This window comes from Cheilinus undulatus, linkage group 8, assembly GCF_018320785.1.
Source record: "Cheilinus undulatus linkage group 8, ASM1832078v1, whole genome shotgun sequence".
NCBI lineage: Eukaryota > Metazoa > Chordata > Actinopteri > Labriformes > Labridae > Cheilinus > Cheilinus undulatus.
Window position 1 is genome coordinate 7,663,007 of NC_054872.1, and position 23,033 is coordinate 7,686,039.

General features: G+C 41.6%; 2 non-coding genes across 2 annotated transcripts; both read right to left on the reverse strand.

Moving 5' to 3' along the window:
- Nucleotides 1-21,355: 21,355 nt before the first annotated feature.
- Nucleotides 21,356-21,427, reverse strand: trnag-ucc. Its single transcript has one exon. It is a non-coding gene; the product is annotated as a tRNA-Gly (tRNA).
- A 1,321-nt stretch (nt 21,428-22,748) lies between these two features.
- trnas-aga lies at nt 22,749-22,830 on the reverse strand. The gene has a single exon. It is a non-coding gene; the product is annotated as a tRNA-Ser (tRNA).
- Between the last annotated feature and the right edge of the window lie 203 nt (nt 22,831-23,033).

The following is a 23,033-nucleotide window of genomic DNA, read 5'->3' on the forward strand; positions in this document are numbered from 1 at the left end:
TAACCCTTATATTGTATCTGAACAGAGTGTTTGGGCCTCATGATTGCTTCCGTATGTTTGTTCAAAGTGAATGGTTCTGGCTGACATAATTGCTCATGCAGAGTCATCTCATACTAACATAATTGAAAAGAGATTGTGTTGGCAGTGATATCAGAAGTTGTGTGAACTCTCTTCAGTCAGCAGCTGTGTTCTGAAGCCTGAAGCTTATTTTGTTGATACTAAAGACTTCACAATATCCGCTGCACCTCTGTGAACGCCATTATGAACTGTCAATTACACTGCAGCCCAAGCAGCAATATTACATTATGTTTAATATTGTTTTCAGATCATGAGGATGTTTTCCAGAGCAGATCTGATAACTTTAAACCCACCTTTTTTCACAGGAATATCTGACAAGATCATCTTTAAAGCCATCAGATATCAGGAGTTTGCTGACTTTTGTCTTATAAAATTACATTTGAAATTGTCATTGTTGGGGCAGACCTCGTGTCAGGAGCAAAGTCATCAAACCATTTTTTCAGGTTTGAACAGAACAAGACAGAGCTAAGAAAGAAAACACCATGTCGAGACACAGAGACTGAAAACATGCTTGCATAACTGGGAGAAAATCGAAAACAGCTTGACTGACTGATTGAAGTTATTATAACTATTACACATATACCATACAATATTCCTCTGGCCCTTCATTTAGAATATTTTTTCTAGGAACTGACCTTCATTTCCAAAAAATAATTGAATATCCCTGCATCACATCATATCATATGTTGCTCTGATTAGCCCAAAATGAATGTGATCAACAGAACATCAAGTTATTTCAGAAATTGGCCTAAAATGTCTTCCCAAATTAGGTATCTCTGCATCTACAGTCCATAACATACCACACACCATCAAAAGATTCAGAGAATCTGGAGAAATCTCTATGAGCAAGGGGCAAGGCTAAAGGTCAGTATTGGATGCTAATGATGCCCTCAGGGGCCACTGCATTAAAAACAGGCATGGTTCTGAGCTTTAAATTCCTGCATGGGCTCAGGAACACTTCCAGAAATCATTGTCTGTCAATACAGTTGGCTGTGCCATTCACTAAGTTAAAGCTGTATCATGCAGAGGAGAGGCCATATGTGCACAGGAAATCAGAAACGCTGCCGTCTTCTCCAGGCTCATTTAAAGTGGACCAAGGCAAAATGTAAATCTGTGTTCAGATGATGATTCTGGGGCTTTAACATGCACCAGAACTTACCAGACTGTCAACAAAGTTGTCCCCCAGTGGAGATGTCTATATTTTGGTGGTTTCATGCAAGTCAGTTAGACCCTGGGTCCCCTAAAATCAGTTGGTGACTTGGAAAGACCTACATACTTGAAAATCACAGAAGGGGTCATGATCAGGGCCCAAAGTTGAACTACTTTTTAGTTTTTTTCTGTTTTGTTACTTCCGCCATGGAGGTTATGTGATTGGGTGGGTTTGTTTGTTTGTTTGTTTGTTTGTTAGCAACATAACTCAAAAAGTCATGGACGGATATTCATGAAATTTTCAGGAAATGTCAGAATTGGCTTAAGGAAAAACTGATTAGATTTTGGGACTGATCTGAATCACCATCTGGATCCAGGAATTTTTTTTAAAGGATTTTGTACTATTGGGAGATAGGGCTAATAGCAGAGGTCTGCGCAGTTACCACTTTACACCAGGAGATGGCGGACATGCATAACTTATTCAAAGTTTTGGACTTCACAGACTTTGAAGAACACACGCCTGGTCAGGGAGACGAGTCGGAGCGTAACAGAGAGAAAGACAGCAAATTGTAGCAAGAATACTCACAGTGCTGGGAGGAATAGCGGAATATTCATCCTCTCCCATGACTTCCAGTCATCTGGTGAGACTATGGGTGCTTCCGCCATGACAGTCCACACATAGTGAAGCCAATGCTTTGCCTCACCGTGTATCCACCCCACCAGGGAGTGAGTAATCTGCGAATTATCATCTGGATCACCGTCTGGATCCAGGAGTGTTTTTAAAGGATTCTTCACCTTTGGGAGATAGGGCTGATGGCGTAGGTCTGCGCTCTCTGAGTGCTTTTCTAGTTTTGTTTTGCAATTATTCCACATTGTACAATGCTTACCATACAGCACAGGGATAATCACATATCAACAGGAAGTTGGTGTTACTCTCATAACATCTGATTTGCTTCAGATCTTATATGTATGATCACATTCTGCCCTTCTACAAATTTAAACTTTCTGTTTTGTATGTGTGTTTGGGCGTCAGGCCCTGGTCAGGTCAGGCATGGGAGCATACTGTTTCGTCACTTCGCTGCACCAATCTTGGTCCTCTACTGCTCTGACATCCTGACAGCCATCGTCCAGGCCTGCAGCAAGCCTATGCCCCAATTTCTTCAGGTATCCTCCAGTGTCTGGACCAGCCAACCATGTCCTGGGCACCCAGTTTGCAGTGAGCTGGCTCAGGCCTGGGAAAGAATGCCAGGTGCCCATAAAACTACAAAACTAAACATGCTCTCCAAAGCACGTCAGCATTAGACACTCTGTCTTACCAATGATACTCAAAGATGCACCAAAGAGAAGTTGTCACAAAGGAGTCCAGTAGGCGCCTCTGGTCATCAGTCACTGTCCAGGCCTCAAGAGAGTACAGTAGGACCAGGAGGACCAAGGACCGAAAGACTCTGACTTTGGTCCACTTGCTCAGAGACAGGGAATGCCACACCGACTTGCTTCGCGAATCCATTGCCCAAACTGCGAGTCCAAGTCTGTGGTTGATCTCAGCCTTGCAGTTAGTGGATTGATGGATTATGCTGCCAGGGTAGGTGAACTTCTCTAAAACTTCCAGGCTCTCACCGTTCACAGACACAGATTCTATGGCAGCATCCAAGGAATCCCTGACATTGACCGGCTCTCAACAGCACTAATGTTTCTATATATGATAACTGTTTGGTGACTGTTTCTCTATTTTGCCATTTGACAGGAATTTGGTGTAACTCTGACATGAAACATCTGATTTGCTTCAGATCTTATATGTATGATCGGGTTCTGTCCCACTACAAATTCAAAGCCCAGTCTTGGAAATTTGAATTAATGTTTTGTATGTGTTTGTTGGGGTGTCAGGCCCAGGTCAGGTGGGAGCATATACCTTTCAGCATTTAGCCGAATCAACCATGGCACTGTTCTGGCCTCCTAATGGCCGTTGTCCAGGCCTGCAGCAGGCTCATGCCCCATCTCTCCAGGTATCCTCTCAGCTGACCCCATGACACATGCAGTGTCTGGAACAGCCCACCGTGTCCTAGTTGTAAGAGGTGAGATGGTTTGGACCCAGGAAGCATGCCACAGGGGCAGTAAGAGCACAGCTGCAGTTCCTGTATCAGGCAGGAGACCCTTTTCAATGCTTCTCCCCTGACCATGTCAACATTAGACATACGGTCTTGCTAACAAAAGTGCACTGAAGAGAAGTCATCACAAAGGAGTCCAGCCTGCACCTCTGGCCATCAGTCAATGTCCAGGCCCATCAAGAGTACAGCAAGACTGGAAGAACCAAGGACTGAAAGACTCAGGCTCTTGTACACATGCTCAGATACCCAGAACTCCACACTGTTCTGTGCAATAAACTCAAAGCCCCATGCACAATCCCCAGTCTGCAGTCCACCCCAGCCTCACAGCCAGCAAATTGGACAATGCCGTCAAGGTTGTTGAACTGCTTCTCAACTTCCAAGCTCTCACTATCCAAAGACAGCATCCCAGCCATCCTTAACCTTGCAAAGCAGATGGAATCGCCGTTTCTGTGTTTCTCACTGGCAAATCTATCTTGCAAAGCTCCCATCTGGACAGTGTGGGCCCGCCAGTTTGGTGACAGGACCAATCAGTGACGAGGGGTAGTACTTTCGAGCGCGGCGGAGTCGTGACGTAAGCAAGCAGCGACAAGAGGCCGGTGCAATTGTGGCGGAAGAGCTTGGTGTAGATGCTGCCAAAGTGTAAGTTTTATCAGAACTTGACGACATTTCTACGTTAAAAGAAGAACAAAGAACAGGATTTAATCATTTTCTTATCAAAAAAGACAAAAGTCGCGTACTGACATGTCTACAGTCGCCATGGTTCACATTATGCAGTTCTCTATGGAGTTTATTCGTTGGTAGCGGCATTCCTTGTTTTGGGGCTACGTCACGTGTTTTGTTGCTTTGATTGGCCCGTAAAGATGTGACAGACAGAACGTTCATCCATCCCAAACACTGTTTATAAGAGGTTTACCAGATGGATGTGTGAAACGAATCCATCTGGCGTGTCAGGTTATGATTGCAATGATGGTTATGGTGGCAATGATGACCATTTCTAAATCTCACTGTTTGACAGGAAGTTAGTGTATCTCTCATGTAAAAAGATCTAATTTGCTTCAAATCTTATATGTATGATCATGTTTTGCCTCTCTACAGATTGAAAGTCCAATCATTGAAATTTAAGTGTTGTTTTATATGTGTTGGGGTGTCAGCTGGCCTAAATTCCTCCAGTTTATTGTCAGAAATTTCATCCCCTTTGCTTACAGATCTCTTTTTTTGTGTGTGTTACCCTCTCCATTGTATCTGAACAGTGTGTTTGGGCTTCACGGTTGCTTCTGTAGATTTGTTTAAAGTGAATGTTTCTGGCTGACATAATTGCTCATGCAGAGTCATCCCATACTAACATAATTGAAAAGAGATTGTGTTGGCAGCGATATGAGAAGTTGTGTGAACTCTCTTCAGTCAGCAGCTGTGTTCTGAAGCTTGAAGCTTATTTTGTTGATACTAAAGACTTCACAATATCCGCTGCACCTCTGTGAACGCCATTATGAACTGTCAATTACACTGCAGCCCTTACAGCAGCTCCTCTCTGTGGAAGATCTATTCTCACATTATCATATTCTCTCCACAGAGCTGTATGTCACATACTGTGGGGATGAAAACCCACAAAGTGGCCTCCTACACTTGATGATTGAAGATGCTATCTCCACCGTTCAATCATGCCTCTCTCTGCTGTTATGTTTGATGAATAGCTGGCTTGACATACAGTTCCTCAGATCTCATTTGGATTGTAGCCTGTAGCCCGAGGGCCTGGCGCCATTACACTTGAGCACACACGAGCACGTGCACACGGAGAGACAAACACATAATCAAATGCTTTCAGACAAGCACACAAACGGATATTTGCATCACTCAACGTCTAATTTAGGTCGTCCTCATCAGACTTTAAACTCTTTTTTCCCTCTTCTTTTCATCTCTGTCTCTCCAGAGAGCCATTGTGATGCAGAAACGGCGGGCAGGTCGTGCATCAGCATGTGTCTGGGATATTCTCGAGTCAAACTGAGAAAGCAGTGCTGTGATGACAAAAGCAAACAGTGGAGGATGTTAACGGCTGTTTTTCTGTGAACAGGCACCCTCTTATCACTCATAAAGTGAGTCCCACCTCCTCACGTAAACCCCCATTTGTGTGATAACAGTCATAAACTCAGCGGCGGGCCCGTGGATGTGATGGAGCACGCTGAATCTCAGTATCGTTCTCCTCCAAAGTTTTTCTCATATCCGCCGCCCACGCCGCTCTGCTGATTATACAGCAACATAACAGATGTTGGTGCTGCTAGCCTCTCCCACACAAAGAGACACCAGCAGCATACACTCTTCCCCACAACAACCCCTACGCCGAGACATCCCTGCCCGTCCAGTGAGCAAACCAGAGAGAGACAGCGTCACAGAGATGGAGTGTGGGAGGATAGTCAGAGTTTTGTGAAACTGCGGAATGGATTGCATTGTTCCTCTTTGTGTTTATGTAACTTTTAATTGACCATAAGTTCACTTCTTCCACTTCAGCAACAGTTGGTGCACTCACACACCAGGGAGTCCATGCTGGAATTTGACCAAAACATCGATATTGATCGTCTGAAGCAGCACAAGGTTCTGAACCTACTAAAGAGCAATTTGACATCAGTTGTCAGTGAATAAATAAATAAATAATTCTCACTCACTGTTCCTGGAAGCATTTTCTACACCATCCTGGAGGTGCTGCAAGCTGCTGCTCTTCTTTATGTGATCGCCTGAAGAATAACTTTAAATACACATTATGTAAATTTGTACAAAACTAGATAAGTAAAGGATGTGAAAATGGCTGTATTTAAGTTGGATTAATTCAGCTGAGAGAATCTGAAGTGCTTTAATAAGTGTCTTCAGTTTCCTTACAAGCCATTAGTGAAAATCCAACCCTGTGTCATGGCAGTTAATGAAATATTCTCACCCAGAAGTACCTCCTGGTGGTTCTATGCCTCCACGACTTATTCAATCATCAGACATTGTCCTAATATAACTAATAGAAATCTTATTCCTTTAATTGTGTAGGTGCATATTTCGTTTCCACTAGACTTTTCTGCCCAGCCATAATGACAATTTTGGACATTTAGAACAACTACCAGACATTTGGTTTTGATTTCCATATGTGACCAAAAACCTGCATTTCAGTCTGGAACATTCCCACACCTCACATATTTTACCATTTTATTGAAAAATGGATGTACAGTTATACTTGGCAGAGAAGGCTCTGCTTAAAAGATTCTCCCTTGGTTAGTCGGCATATGCTTTGACTTTTCAGGGAGCATATGGCTAGAAATCCCCATAGAGATTTATGTATGGCAATGCATATTGAGTGCAGTAAGATGTGTCCAAAAGCAATCAGTAACAGCATGAATCTGAATATGAGAGCGCAACAAGCTTTATGCTATAAAGGAGGAGGCTGGGGTGGAGGAGGTTAAGCTTTGCCAGTAGTAGTGTGGTGCATCAGTATTAATGCATGCAGGGATTAGTGAGAAGTATGTAAAATTTAAATACACCACTGTGTTGAGAGAAAGAGCTGTGATTGGCTGTTTGACCTGGGACACAATAATTAGGATGTGTAAGCTGTCAGCTGACTACTCTGACTACTGTGCCCTGCATAAACTAAGGTTAGGCTTCATTTAACAGCAATAAAACATATAAAAACACTGTGATACAGCTTCATGTCTGTACAGGACAGGGGACAAAACATTTTTATTTCCTATAACCTGATCAAAGACTGAGACTGAGCTGATGGTAGACCAGAGTAATTGATACCCTTTAATTATAGCCTGCTTTTTACTACACCAGAATTTTAGAATGACTGTGGAAAGACATTTTTTTTATTTGTCTTTATGTAAGCTGTTTACCAAACAATAAACATTTTGAGCTTGTCCTTACACACATGCTGTCAGTTGCACAATATTCACCTACATTTAACACATAAACAACTACAACAGTGTCACATTAGCTCTGATAGCTCTAAGGTAGCACATTAGCACATTAGCTGCTAGCATAATTTAGCAGCTAACAACAACCAAATACCATCCTCAAACTGAAAACACCAATCACTAACCAGAGCTAACTAGACATCACCTTAAAACTCTGCATTAAAATTAAAAATTCAGTCCCATATTAGTCCCTATAAACTGGTGATCTCAACTGTAACCATCACTAAAAGGTAAATCTAACCATTGTAGTTTATTTGGAGTAGTCCTGGAGAAAGATCAAAGCGTCCACTGTGGATAGGCAGGACGCCCCACCATGATCACACAGCTACAGAGAACTGAGATGGTGCTCTCGCCATTAGCCCTAACAATCCATGGCTTTCTGCATGACATCACTCTGTGTTGAAGACAGTTCCACTCAATTTGTAAACTAGTCATAGGTAGATTTAACCACTCATCAAAGTCCACTACAACTCTCTTTTCAGCCCTGCCCCATCCTTGTCACATCCTGGCCGCTGAATGTGTATTTATTTTGCTCCGGGATCTATCTAAATCATCAATAACATAAGTTAATTCAACAGCGGAAAGCATGAATTAACTTCACCAACCAGGACTCTTTTAAGAGCTGGTTGCCAAACTGAGCAATTGGGAGAGTAGGGCCTTAGCTAAAGAGGAGACCAAGAGCCTGGTGGTAACTCTGACTGAGCTCCAGACATCCTGTGTGGAGTTGGAACAGAGTTCCACAAGGACAAACATCACTACAGCCCTGCACCGATCTGGGCTTTATGGAAGAGTGGCGAGATCATCTCTCCTCTCCTCAGTGCAAAACAAATGAAAGAACAGTTGGAGTTTGCAAGAAAGCACCAGGGGGGACTAAACATTGTCCTCGATAAATATGGTGCAACCCACTGAAGAAAGCCAAAGCAAATGACCAAAAATGGATGAAACTCACACTCAAAAAAACCAACATGGGTGTCTGCTACACGAACCTAAGTCTAACATGTAGCTTCCATGATATAAAATCAAGTTTTATGGTTGAACAGTTTCAAATTATGTAGTTTTAACATAACATGTAACAACTTAAAATTTACCAGACTAATTTATGTTAACACAACCTAATTCCAGTGAGTTAAAATTGCAAATCACCTCTGCTTACAACTCCAGACCAGTAGGTGGCAGTAATGTGCAACTTTGCTTTGTTGGATCAGCACAATTTATTCATGTAACTGTACTATTTTAAAAAGTAGTTGTAACTATCCTATTTAATTAAGTAACTCATAATCCTGTTGTGGCGATCCAGGAAGCAGTCGCATGGAGCAGGGACTTCTGGGATTGTTTTGTGCAAAAGAACTCGCTCTTCTGCTGTTCTATAATGTCCATGTTTCATTGCAAAGTTATGATTATGCATGTCTTGTTTATTAGTTCATGTTTTTAGGGGAAAATGTTTTTCCAAGTATGACACCGTAAGTGAGGGAGTTAATGCTGCAGACTACCCTGCCTGTATGTCTCTGTATTTGTGATCTAAATATAAGATGGCTGCTTGTGCTTATTGCAGGAGGGCTTGATAAGCTCATTCACCTTGTCTTGAGCCATTCCTCATCACAGCTTGATACAATATCATGTTTTTTTGGTTTGTTTTTTTGCCACAATATCATACAAGTTTAAATTGCCCAAGAAAATTACATCAGTGTGTTACATTTACCCTTACAAATCTTGTTGGCCTGAACCATGGTAATTAAGTAACAGTAACGCAAAAATATCATTTTGACCCAACATATTTACATTGAGGTCACTCAGCAAAATTGTTTCTGGCAAAGTTAACGCATTTTACTTGGGTGGAGCCACTTTCCATAATTTTATCACGTTCACTGAGCAAGTTATTTTTTTGAGTGTAGACGCTTATTATCGGATCCAACCCCATGGATTTAATCTTTAAAGACCCTGAAAAGTCACCGAAGTTCCGGGCTCACTAGGACGTCATCCTTTAGGGCTACAGAGACATTGTGGGTAGCAAACGAACAGCAAAATGGTCAGCTTTCAGAGGAAAAAAAAAAAGTGTCTATGACTTATGGTTCAAAAGTTATCAACATTTTTCTAAACTGTGTCACTTCTTGTTGTATACGACAAACCTGTCTTCAGGACCCCAGGAAGTCAGCCAAGTTCTGGGCTCACTTGAAAATGCTCTGTAAGAGCTACGAATGCATGAAGAACATACATAGAAAGGCACAACACAGAGCTTTCACAAGAAAAATCAAGTTAGTGTCTATGACTTATGGTTCAAAAGTTACTAAGCAATGTACAAGGTGGTGTGCTCTAAGGGTTAATAAACATCTGCTAATAATTGTCATTACGGCTAAATCAATCATCTCTATGTGGTAAACATAACAAAACAGTGAATGTTTGGTTTGACTAATGCAGCTTGATTAAATCAATTAAATGTTTTATTGATTCATTGTTTCTTTAGTGGTATATTTCTTATGACTGAATTATCTAAAGAGAAAGTGAAATATTTGTCATCATAAGGATTGTTTGAGGTAACACTGATGACAAAAACTCATCAGAGTCAGACCATTAGTTGTTTCCAGGTGCTCTGGTCTCTCAGTAGATGTGAATTTTAATGGCTTTAATGACATGTTTGCAGCATGTTGTAATTAGTCTGAATATAAATGTAGCATTAAATGAGAGTGTCCATGATGCATACATGGAACACATACCTGCCTGCAGCTACAGTAAAACAATACAGCTCCAAGGGCGAACGCCGGCAGGCAGAGACAAACAGCTGTTTGTCTTTGTGGAGGAGAACGTGTGGAACGTGTTGGCAGTGAGCAGCATTATGTCGTTAATAAAACGACATAAATCATCTCTTCAGTCAGTCGAGCTAACATCGTGCCACTCTCCTCTTTGTGAGGCGCTATTGGAACATCATCTGCATCAGTGGTTTTAATTATCTACATTTACACAACGCTGATACAATCATGCCAGAGACATGAAGGAATAAATCTTTGTACAGCTACATCAGCACCGACCTCCCACAAGCACTTAAACGCTGGAGAACAAGGAAAAACAACGCAGAGATTAAGGGAGAGTGTTTCATTATGTTGTATATAATAAACATAGACAAACAGCAAATTATAGTATTTACTACATTATCCTGCTTCTTCTGTTTCTTCTTGACTGAATTAGAAAATCCCAGCTGTAAACTCTGTCTGCTCTTCAGTCCTTTTTAATAAATGATTTATTATCAGCTTTATGTTGATGGTGTTTTTTGATTGCTTTGATTTGGATTTATTCTCCTTGTGTTTTAATTTTGCAGCGTTTCATGGTAAAGCACTTTGTAACATTGTTTTGGGAATGCTTCTTAGATAAAGTTTGATATTTTCTGTAATTATTGATGCTCTAGTTCGTTGGCTTCTACCTGGTTCTAACCATCGCCCTTCAGTTTAAACCAGTAATATTTAATGGGAGCCACATGAGGCTCTTTTCTGATGACTTGTGGCTCTTATAAGTCTTACTGAGAAAAATATTTCCCCCAGAAAACCCCCCAAAAAGTGAAATTTTGACCTCAGAAATGATCCATTGCAAGTTCTGAAATAAAAACCCAGATGACTAACAATGTCCTTTCTCTAAATTACAATAAATCCAACCTCATGCTCATTGGCCCCCAATCCCTCACCAAATCCATCCAGAACTTCAGCCTCCAAACTAACACCTTCACCCTGTCCCCCTCCCCTCACACCCGCAATCGTGCTATCATTTTCGACAGTCACCTCTCCTTTGATAAGCACGTCACCCAGCTCACTAAAACTACCTTCTATTACCTAAAAAAACATAGCCCACATCCGTCCAATACTCTCCTTCCCTGCAGCTGAAACTCTCATCCACGCCATCATCACATCCAGACTAGATAGCTGCATTAGCATCCTCTATGGCACATCCTTAACAGTCCTCATTAAACTTACAATACATCCAGAACTCCACAGCATGTCTCCTGACCCACACCCACTCCCATGACCACATTTCTCCTGTCCTCCAAAACCTCCACTGGCTCCCTGTCTTCTACTAACCTGACATGCCAGATGGATTTGTTTAACACATCTATCTGGAAAACCTTCAATACAAAGGGTTTGGAAAGGGCAGAGGATTTGAAAAAACTCAGAGTGTGATTGGATGAACGTTCTGTCTATCACATCTTTACAGGTCAAACAGAGCAACAAAACGTGACGTAGCTGCTATCAAGGAATAACACGAACCATGGACCACCTATAGACATGTTAGTACACGACCTCACTGCTGTTCTTTGTTCTTCTTTTAACGAAGACATGTCATCAAGTTCTGATAAAACTGGCGCTTTAGCAGCATCCACGCTAAGCTCTTCCGCCATAATTGCACCGGCCTATTGTTGCTGCTTACATACGTCACGACTCCACCATGCCTGAAAGTACTGCCCCTCGTTGCTGAGTGGTCCTGTCACTTTCTAACCGGGCCCAAACGGTTCAGACGGGAACTTTGCAAGATGGATTTGCCAGTGAAAAATAAGTAAACAGGTGATTCCATCTGCTTTGCAAGGTTATTCTTCTACTGCATCCAATTCAAAATCCTTTTCCTGACCCGTAAAGTCCTAAACCAACTGCCCCCCCCCCACCTTACAGACCTCCTGCACCAACACACCCCTCCTGTAATCTCCACTCTTCAAAGCTCAATCTCCTCTTCCCACCGTTAAGAACCAAGCACCGAACCTGGAAGGACAGAGCCTTCTCCATAGCCGCCCCCTCCCTCTGTAACTCACTCCCTGAACATATCCAAGACTGAACAGACTCATCCACATTCAAATCACAGCTCAAAACTCACCTTTTTAAACTGGCTTTTAAGGTTTGATTCTGCTGCTGTCTTGTTGATTGCTTGTTTTCTCTGTTTGATTGTGATATTGTCCTGCTTTTGCCTTTATCTTTTGTGTAATATATTTTATTATTGTACAGTGTCTTTGAGTTTTTGAAAAGCGATTTAACAATAAAATTAATAATATTATTATTATTATTATCATTATTATTATTATTAAGTCAAATCAGTTTGTTTCCAGAATTATACAGAAGACTTAAATGCCAAATTTAATTGTCAGCCTTTGTTATTGTATTTCCATCAGATGTGTGCAAGAGAGAACATGAAAGATAAATATAACTGATTCTTAAAAATGGGACAAAAAACACGTCCCAAACTTGACTTTGTATTTTTGTTTTACTACAATCATTTGAAGAAGATATTTGCTGAGGTCTAGCAGTTGTGGGACAAGACAGATTTCTAATTCAATTTTTTCTTTCTCCAAAATATGGCTTTTTTCCCAATCATATCTTGAGTTTTGTCAAGTTGATCAGACACACTGATATGTATCTTATTTTTACTTAATTATTTAAAGATGGATTTCAAGTTTCCAGTTATCAAATACTGGTATACTACTGACATACTGATGGAATTTAGTAAAATGCATTATTTTCAACTTTTATCTTTTCTACCTTATGTTTCTATCTTAGAACTTTATGATTTTCTAACTTTATCTTCAACATTGATCATATTAAGGTAACCTTGCAAAGCAGATGGATGCGCCCGTTTCCATGTCTCTCACTGGTAAATCGTCTTGCAAAGCTCCTGTCTGAACCGTTCGGGCCTGGTTGGAAAGTGACAGGACCAATCAGCGATGAGGGGCAGTACTTTCAGGCGCGGCGGAGTCGTGACGTATGCAAGCAGCAACAGGAGACTGGTGCAATTATGGCGGAAGAGCTTAGCGTGGATGCTGCTAAAGCACCAGTTTTATCAGAACTTGATGACATGTCTTTGTTAAATGAAGAACAAAGAACAGCAGTGAGGTTGCGTACTAACATGTCTATAGGTGGTTTATGGTTCGTATTATGCAGTTCTATATGATATACAAAGGCAAACAACCAGGCTCGTTCACACTCACACTTAGGGGCAATTTAGGGTAGCCAATTGACCTAACAAGCATTTTTTGTTATGTGGGAGGAAACCAGATTATAATATTCCATAATATTACATGTTTGCACACTTCAGTGCGTTAATGATTTACTAATTACTTAAGCAGTTCACTGCTTAGCTTTCATGTCCAAGTCTGTGTGTACTTACTGCAATCACTACCTTTAAATCAAACCAGTGTTAGAGATATGTGACATTTATAAAAGGGGGCAGGACCACCCCACCTTTCCATTTCAGGGGTGCTGTGGTGAAATGTAGGGATGCTTCTGCTCACCTTCATAAAGGCCTAAAATTCACCCTGGTGGCTTTACTGTTTAGCAAGTAAGCACTATGATGCTCAGTTTTAGTTCAACAGAGTTCTAAAATTAAAAAAAGAGAAATAACCAGAGAGGAGTGTTGATTGTAGAATTACATACTGTTGCAGCATAGCAGAGCTGCACTGTTACAGAGAGAGCTTGGGCAGCAGATGGTAGAGAGTAATCTTAGTCCTAGTCAAGTCATCTGCACTAGGAGTAGCCTGTAGCCTAGTGGTTGAGTCTCAGGCTGGGTTCAGGCTCAACCTGTGGCTTTTTTCTCACATGTGATTCTCTGTTCTCTTTCCCAAGTCTCAAGCTCGATCCACTGTCTGACGGTCCTTTTCCTCCCATCACTGGCTTCACCCAAAGTTTGTCCTTTTATGAAAATGTTTTATAGATATAACCAGCAGATGGTTTCTTATAGAGCATGATGGCTGCTGCTCCTACCTTGCAGTGAAGATTGTGGGTTGTGGTAAACACATAAACGCCATATAATTTCCCTTCTTGACTGCAAATAATTCATGTCCACAGTTAAAAATAAAAAAGAAGAAATCACCACACTTTGAAATGAAATAAATAAATCCAAACTGCAGACGAGGCAACAAAGCAGTGCCCTTTTCCCCGAGTGCACATATACAGGCTGACTTTTCTGCTGGTGGCGCCCACACTGCAGCACCTTTCAGAAACATGCATACAGAACATACATCTGATCGATACAGGAACGCCTCCAAGCAGCTGCAGACTGGCGGTATAGAAGGAGATCGAGTACACGGCCAGAGCGTCTCTCCAGCAGAGCTCGTTCCATTAACCTGTAGCAGAGAGCAGGCAGTTAAAGAGACAATAGAGCCCACAGCCCGCCACACGGGGAACTCGATACCACCCGGGAGAGCAGGGACACACAAAGCCACGCATCGATCTGACAGGAAGCCAAAGACTAAGCTCTACTCCCACCTGGACCTGTCATAGTGACAGGTCAGCGGCTTGTAGCAGCTCGGCAAGATAAATGCAGCAGAGGGTGAGGACGGTGGAGCTCTGAGGGCCACGCTTGATTAGGATTAACCTTTAAGAACACATTCAAATAAAGAGGCTGTAATGTGATCATGCATTTATTTGTTTTGTTTTATTCTGCAATGTTTTGTTCATGTCTTTTAATTTTGACCTGCCAAAGGACTAAAAGGCTATAAGCTAACTGCATCAAATGGCACCATTTCAGTTTTATACGGCCCATTTATTAACAAAGTTACATTTTTAAATATTACGGCAAAAATCTTTTTGTATAATTTTACAGAATAGAAGAGCTTTATACGTTTTCGTAGGGCTGTCAAAAGAATAAACATTTCATTTTGATAATTTTTAGAATATCTGTCATAAATCCTGAATAATCACATCCCATTTATCACATTTTAAAGCTCCTAACCTGACAAGCCAATGGGAAGCTTCAATAGGAAACGTTTGAGAAAAGGCAGAGGCTTTGAAAAAAACTCGGAGTATGATTGGGTGAACATTCTGTCTGCCACATCTCTACGGGCCAATCAGAGCAACAAAACACGTGACGTAGCTGCTATCAAGCTGCACATGCGCAGCTACTGAGGAATATTGCGAAACATGGCAACTATCGACATGTAAGTACTCGACTCTTGTCATGTTTGAAAAGAAATCTCACTGCTGTTCTTTGTTCTTCTTTTAACGAAGAAATGTTGTCAAGTTCTGATAAAACTGGCGCTTTAGCAGCATCCACGCTAATCTCCTCCTCCATAACTGCACCACTTGCTGCTGCTTGTTTATGTCACAACTCTGCTGCACCTGAAAGTACTGCCCTTGATGCTGATTGGTCCTGTCACTTTCTAACCAGGCCCAAACGGTTCAGATGGGAGCTTTGCAAGATGGATTCGCCAGTGAAAAACAAGGAAACGAGCGTATCCATCTGCTTTGCAAGGTTAAAAGCTCCACTATTCTGCATTAAAGCAGTTTCTTCATCTGTCTTTAACTAAGGACAATTGATATCCTGGATGGATATACAGTAGACCTGCTTTGATGAGTAGATAAAAGGTTTAAGCATGAACTTAGTCCAAAATGTGAAAAGCATCGAATTGGCTTTAATTTTCAAAGAAAAGCAGTGATTTCATAAACTAATGAAACTTACATAACCTGAGGTAGAAGAAATGTGTTTTTTTTCACTTGAATACAAAATAAAATAAATAGAATGTAAATAAAACTTAAACAAGAATATTGTTTCTTTAACCCTTACAATTACATGCAACTAGAAAACATCTGCACATTTGGGTCCACAGGGACCCAACACTGTTCTAGGTATTTTGGATCTGTATGCAGAACAAATCTGGGTACAAGATTCAAACCAGCAGAGTTCTAGATCTAACCAAGCAGAAATGTTCAGCACTGATGCCCCACGCCCAATAGTCTCTAAGCCTTTAGAAAGACTCTTCAAGTCTTACATTCCTGTTTTTTCCCCAGAACTAAATTTAGAGCCTGGTTCCAGAAGCACAGTGCTCCTCAAAGAGTTTCTGGTTCCAGGATAAAGCTTCTGTAATCTGAAAGCATCTCTGAGAGCTGACAGTTCAGTTTCATTGTGGACTTGTTTCATGCAAACAAAAAAAGCTGTTTTATTTAAAGTCGATTGCTTCCACTGTTTAGCTTTCAATCTTTATAATTATGGTAGTACTTATGAAATACAACTCCAATTCAAAAAAAGTTGGGGCATGGTGTAAAATATAGATGAAAACAGTAGTCAATGATTGTCAGATCTCATTAACCCCTTTTTCTTCGCAACAGATTATAAACAGCATATCACATGTCGAAAATGAGACATTTTATCATTTCATAAAAAACACTAGCTCATTTTGAATTTCATGTCAGTGACACATCTCAAAAAAGTAGGGACAGAGAAGTAAGTGGTGCATATAAGAATTCCTGGAGGAGCATTTGGCAACTAATTAGATTAACAACAGTAAAGTAACATGACTGTGTAAAAATGTAAAATTTTAGATGAGCAGTGTTTCACCAATCTGTGAAAAATTCCCAAACAATTTCAGAAAAATGTTCCTTATTGAAAAAATGCAAGAACTTTAAACATGCCAATATCTGCAGTCATTAATATAATTGGAAGATTCAGAGAATGTGGAGATATCTCTGTGAACAAGGGACAGGGCTGAAGGTCAACATTGGATGGTAATGATCTTCGGGCCCTCAGGGGCCACTGCTTTAAAAACAGACATGGTTCTTTTCTGGAAATCACTGGGGCTCCAGAAACCATCGTCTGTCAACACAGTTAGCCATGCCATCCACAAATGACAGTTAACCCTAGCGCCAGCGCCAGCGCTATGATAAGCATATCCATTTTTGATTGGCGGTAGATTTGAAACCGGATAAGATAGATGGATCATTCTTTTGCATATAAAACCTGGGGAGTTACACAACATTTCAGACATTCACCATGTTTCAGAGCACTTTTTCTTTGCAGTGATGGGTTTGTAAAAATACACAACAAAACGCACATAAAAATCTTCATAAACGAGACCACGGGTATTTGCAGCACTTCTTACGTTGAAATAAACGTCATCACATTGTGGGCATGACCTGTCACATGATTCTTAAGTGTCTCTACCTCATAGGCTCCCCGACCCAACAACAGGAAGTGGCGTGTTTTCCCGGGAGTTGTATTTTTTTCCGCGGAATACATTGAACAACTTAGCCTGCACACATACTCGCCCTCTCATTTCACCTCTACTTTTTTACAGAAACACTCAGACACACAACCCACACACACCAGACATCCATCACACACACCTTTGACACACTTCCTCACATATGTAATTAAGGATTCACAAAACCCCAGTCATGCCAAACAGTTTTAGAGCTGGCGCGCACCTTTCGAGCTAATCACAGCGTTGGGTGAAGAGTCAAACTACTCATCTGACATAAGAAAATACATATCATTAAAACTTGGGTAAAAAAGGGTTGTATTGATGTAAAGCAAATAAACATACTCCCAAGAATGGCACTACAGTATGTAAAAATGTAAGAATACCATTCCATTCCATCTACGGACTTGCACAGTGGTAGGTTTTAAAGGGTTAAAGCTGGATCATGCAAAGAAGAAAACATATGTGAACATCGCCTAGAAATGCCGTCTGCTCTGAACCAAAGCTCATTTAAAATGGACTGAGGAAAACTGGAAAACTGTTCTGTGGTCAAAGGAATCTAAAAATGAAATTTTTTTTGGGAAACCATGGATGCTGTGTTCTGCTGAATAAAAAGGAGAGGGACCATCCAGCTTGTATCCTGGCACGGCTCTGAAGCCTGCATCTCTGATGGTATGGGGTTGCATTAGTGCCTGTGGTGTGGGCAGCTTACACATCTGGAAAGGAACTATTAATGCTGAAAAGTAGAGAGAGGTTTCAGAGCATCATATTCTCTCATGCAGACAATGTCTCTTTTTCAGAGAGAGCCTTGACTATTTCAGAAAGACAATGCTAAACTACAAACCACATCCATCACAACAGAATGGCTTCACAATAGAAGACTGCCTGCCTGCAGCCCAGACCTTTCACCAATAGAAAACATTTGGAGCATTATAAAAGAAATAATCCAGCAAAGAAGACCCAGGACTGTTGAGCAGCTAGAATCAAATAATGGGACAACATTCCTCTCCAAAAACTCCAGCAACTGGCCTCCTCACTTTCCAGAGATTTACAGACTGATTGTTTCAAGAAGAGGGGTTTCTACTTAATGGTCAACATGAGCCTGTTCCTACTTTTTGAGATGTTTTCCTGCTATCAAATTCATAATGATCTAATATTTTTCATGAAATGGTGAAATGTCTCACTTTCAACATCTGACATGTTGTTTATGTTCTACTGTGAATAATATATAAGTTTTGACAATCACTGACTTCTATTTTTATTCACATTTTAAAACACATCCCAACCTTTTGGGAATTAACCTGCTGGCTCAGCCTTATATAAAGACACAAAATGAAAAAAAGATCAGAGAATGTGACATTAAAGGACAGGCTCTCAGGTGGGGTTGTTTCCATATATTTGTCCTGCAGAAGCACACGTGTGCGTTTCTCCGTCCAATGACAGCACAGTTATGTTGGGTCACACTCAATCACTCCAAAATCAGTGTCCTCTGAAGCAAGGGCAGCGAGAAGAAAGTGATGGACGAGATGAGAAATAACAAGTGACACCCAGATCTATTCTCTGAGCATACAGATATGTGAGCAACAGTACAGCCAGCGTGCGTTATCACAGCGGCAAACACAGCTGCTTTAACTAACTGCACAGAATCTGTCCTCCTTCAGTGAGGAGACAACAATGCTGGAGTTTATCACACTTACTGAAAGTGAACTGAGAACAACAACGCTGCTTCCTCTTCTTCCTTTTTTTCTTTTAACAGGTTAGGAGGGGATTGTTTAAACTCTGCCGTGTATTTCAAACAGGCAGGAACAATGCTGCCTTTTCTTGACATTCTATTAAAGAGGCTGGTTGGAGCTTCCACGCAGAGACGGACTGGGCTGGGCTGCAGGAGGCGAGGGAGGATGGCTGATGGAGAGGGAGCCTTGGCTTGAGTCACACTGCCATCTAGTGCCAAATTAGACATCAACAGGTGCTCTCCATGGTGCTGAACATGCACTCAAAAGAGGCTCTGATAGCCCTCATGGGGCCAATAATTACATTTGGTTCATAAGGGACAAAGTGTGATCATGCAAAACAGAGAAGCAGCTCCTGTTTCACATCCAGATTTGTCAGATATATTCAAAGGGTCTCATCATAGGATTAAAGCTAGTTCACAGAAGAACTCCTTCCACCCTCATACAGGCTGCAAAGCCCCTGCAGGTTAAGCCTAATAGATTGTAGAACAAATTCATGCTGGTTCATTTTAACAGCTGAGACAATATATGAGGCTGTAAGGAGACAGAGAGCTGTATGTGCAGCTCAGCAGTTCATAAAGAGAAGAGTCTGCATGTTTCCTGTAAGATAAAGTAGGTCATGTCACGTAGGAAGCACCATGGGGATGTAATGTTCTCCACCGTGGTGTAAAAAGAGGAATATTTACAGTCAAACTTCAGCCTGGTATATATTTAAAACTCACATGGACAGAGACAGAAAACGAATTTTCAAAAATCAATTTGGATACGAGGCAGACAGCTGACCACAACATGACCTCATGTGACCTCTGTGTTCTTTCCTTTATTTGTTTATTTCTAACAGTAAAAAGTTATTCCTTCAACAATGAGGTGGTGCTCTGGGCAGTTAATGGGTGAACTAGTGGTGCATTTCCACTAAGAAGTCTGGTTTGGTTCACTAGAATTCAGTTTGGTATGGTAAACCCTGATCTTACCTGCATAACCACTCTTACTGGTTAGGTGTGGGTAGCTCCACTCTTTAAGGCAGTGGTTTCATAAGTGGGGTCAGGATCTCCTGGGGGGGACACTGAAGGGGGGGGGGTTCCGGGATGCTGTCAGAAAAACAAAAAGAGAGACATTTAGTATGATTTAAAGCGGTATATTTTACCCGTTACTGTAAAAAATACCCTTAAAATTAGTTCACTTTAAAATTTAACCATTTATTATATCAGATTTGTGCTTAAATATAAGTAACTCCCTGAAATGTACATTTGTAACCACCTCCAGGGATGGTAGGGTTCCCCTGGTATCTGGGGTTGTCATTTTGAGGGTCACAGACTAGAAAGTTTGGGAACACCTGCTTTAAGGCGGGATAGGTAAGCCTGGCACCCTAAAAGAAGGGTGCTGAAAAGGGACACAGCACAGACTGGCTATTTTGGAACGTTTAACAGTGGAAACAGAAAATTATGAGCCATAACTAACCCAATTGAACTGGAACACTTGTTGGAAACTGGGATTGGACTCTATTTAATTTTTAATACCATTAACCGGTGGCGGAAGAGGATGTCAGAATATATTGAAAGGGCATCTGCTATGTGCAGTCAGGCAGCAGAACAGTGAAGTTGAAATACATTTATAGTAAAATGCTAAGAAACTGTGGCTAGGATTATAATATTTGTATTATGTGATTAACCTATTATACCTATGTTAAACAGATGAAGAACATAAACTTTTAAAGTATTTAGTTAACAAAGGTACACTATATTGCCAAAAGTATTTGCTCACCTGCCTTGACTTGCATATGAACTTAGGTGACATCCCATTCTTAATCCATAGGGTTTAATATGACGTTGGTCCACCCTTTGCAGCTACAACAGCTTCAACTCTTCTGGGAAGGCTTTCCACAAGGTTTAGGAGTGTGTTTATGGGAATTTTCAACCATTCCTCCAGAAGTGCTTTTGTGAGGTCACGCACTGATGTTGGACGAGAAGGCCTGGCTCTCAGTCTTCACTCTAATTCATCCCAAAGGTGTTCTATTGGGTTGAGGTCAGGACTCTGTGCAGGCCAGTCAAGTTCATCCACACCAAACTCTCTCATCCATGTCTTTATGGACCTTGCTTTGTGCACTGGTGCACAGTTATGTTGGAACAGGAAGGGGCCATCCCCAAACTGTTCCCACAAAGTTGGGAGCATGAAATGTTCCAAAATCTCTTGGTATGCTGAAGCATTCAGAGTTCCTTTCACTGGAACTAAGGGGCCAAGCCCAGCTCCTGAAAAACAACCCCACACCAGAATCCCCCCTCCACCAAACTTTACACTTGGCACAATGCAGTCAGACAAGTACCGTTCTCCTGGCAACCACCAAACCCAGACAAGCCACAGTTGCACTGCATGAAAGGATGAAAACCTTTGGAGCTTGCTAGTGCTATGCCCACCACCTGCGATGGCCGGGAATCGAACCCGGGTCAACTGCTTGGAAGGCAGCTATGCTCACCACTATACCACCATCGCCTGGTGAAACCCAGACCACAGTGGAGACAAACCACTGAGGAGCGTACCTTGGGGGAGGAAGGACAGATGAAGATGCTTGGTAAGGCCGGCCACACGCTAGACGATTTTTTAATCTGAAACGATTTTAAAACCGTGGGAGACCACAGACTTCAGGACAATTTACAAAGATTTTTCATCTTTAATCCTCTGAAAGCACACACTACACGACTCAGCCAGACTGACAGATCACTGGAGACCACACACCTGCCGACTTGCCTACGACCTCGTGTGATCACGTGACTTCAGAAAAAAAAAAAAAAAACACAGATGTCTGTTGATACCGTCTTGCTGTCTCTCCAAAACATAGTGTCCTGGCATGCGTTACAGGTGCAGCAACAATCATAAAACAGGGGAAAGATTCAGGACGAAATCCTGGCTGGAATTAAGGTAACGTTGTGTTTATGGTTGTAAGCGGTGAAACTACGTATGATTTGTCTGGTGACGCTATCCCGTGTGCTCGCTCTCATTGGTTGTGGTGGGTACTATGTCAGCGGCACTATGACCTAGAATCGCAAATGTCCAACATGTTTGATATTTACGATTCAAGGTGTGGGAGGCTACGACGTGATTTGGAGCAGTAAATGAATCATGTTGACACCACACACATGCAGACTACTCAGACAAATAATCGTTTGCGACGAGGCTCCAGTCGGTATACGCCCCCGCAATCGTCGGGGGAGGCAAATTATGCCCCAAATTAGGCTTAAAATCCTTAAAAAACTGCTGCTACTGCTCCCATGGCTAGTGCCTATATTTCCATAATTAGCACGATTGCAACTAGCATCATACACAAACTATTGTGCGAAGGACTAACCGTTAAACATCCGTGCTAATGACACACTGAAAAGGAGCACACAAATCAATTGCATGCTCTGGCTGAGAAGAACTGGCTTCAATAGCTGGGAATGGAACCCAGGTCAACTGCTTCCAAGGTAACTATGATCAACACTCTACCACTGCGAAGACAAAAGCTTTGTTTCATTTTCTGCAACAAACTACCTATTTGGATTGGACTGTCAAAACTCCTCTTGATGAAGTCACCAATGTCCTGTACTTTATGAGACAGTGCTAGAAAAAGCACATGGTTAGACATAAATGGAAAAGCAATCTTTGGCACGGGGAACCAAAGCGACACAAGTGAGCTTGTTAACCACACATTTATAATGTCTCCAACACAGTTTCAGTCAAGTCTCTACTTTGTGCATCTGATGCAGAAACCCGAATGTATTATAACTCCATAGTGTCTCTTGTTTGAGACCTTGTTTCTGGAAGAAGACTTTACCGTTGTTGGCAGGACTTGAACCTGCGCGGGGGGACCCCAATGGATTTCTAGTCCATCGCCTTAACCTCTCGGCCACAACAACCACTGCAGCTATCTTTTCTGGACTAACTGCACAAAGCAACTCATTGTTGTCAAATACAGGAAAATGGGAAAGAAAAGTACATTCCTGCAAGGCAGGCAAGGGTACCAAGAGCTCCTACCTTGCTGAAGGATGTTGCTAAGAGGCAGCAGCCCTCAGATCAACAGGACATGTGGCTGCCTGCTCGTGTCATTAAAGTTGGTGTT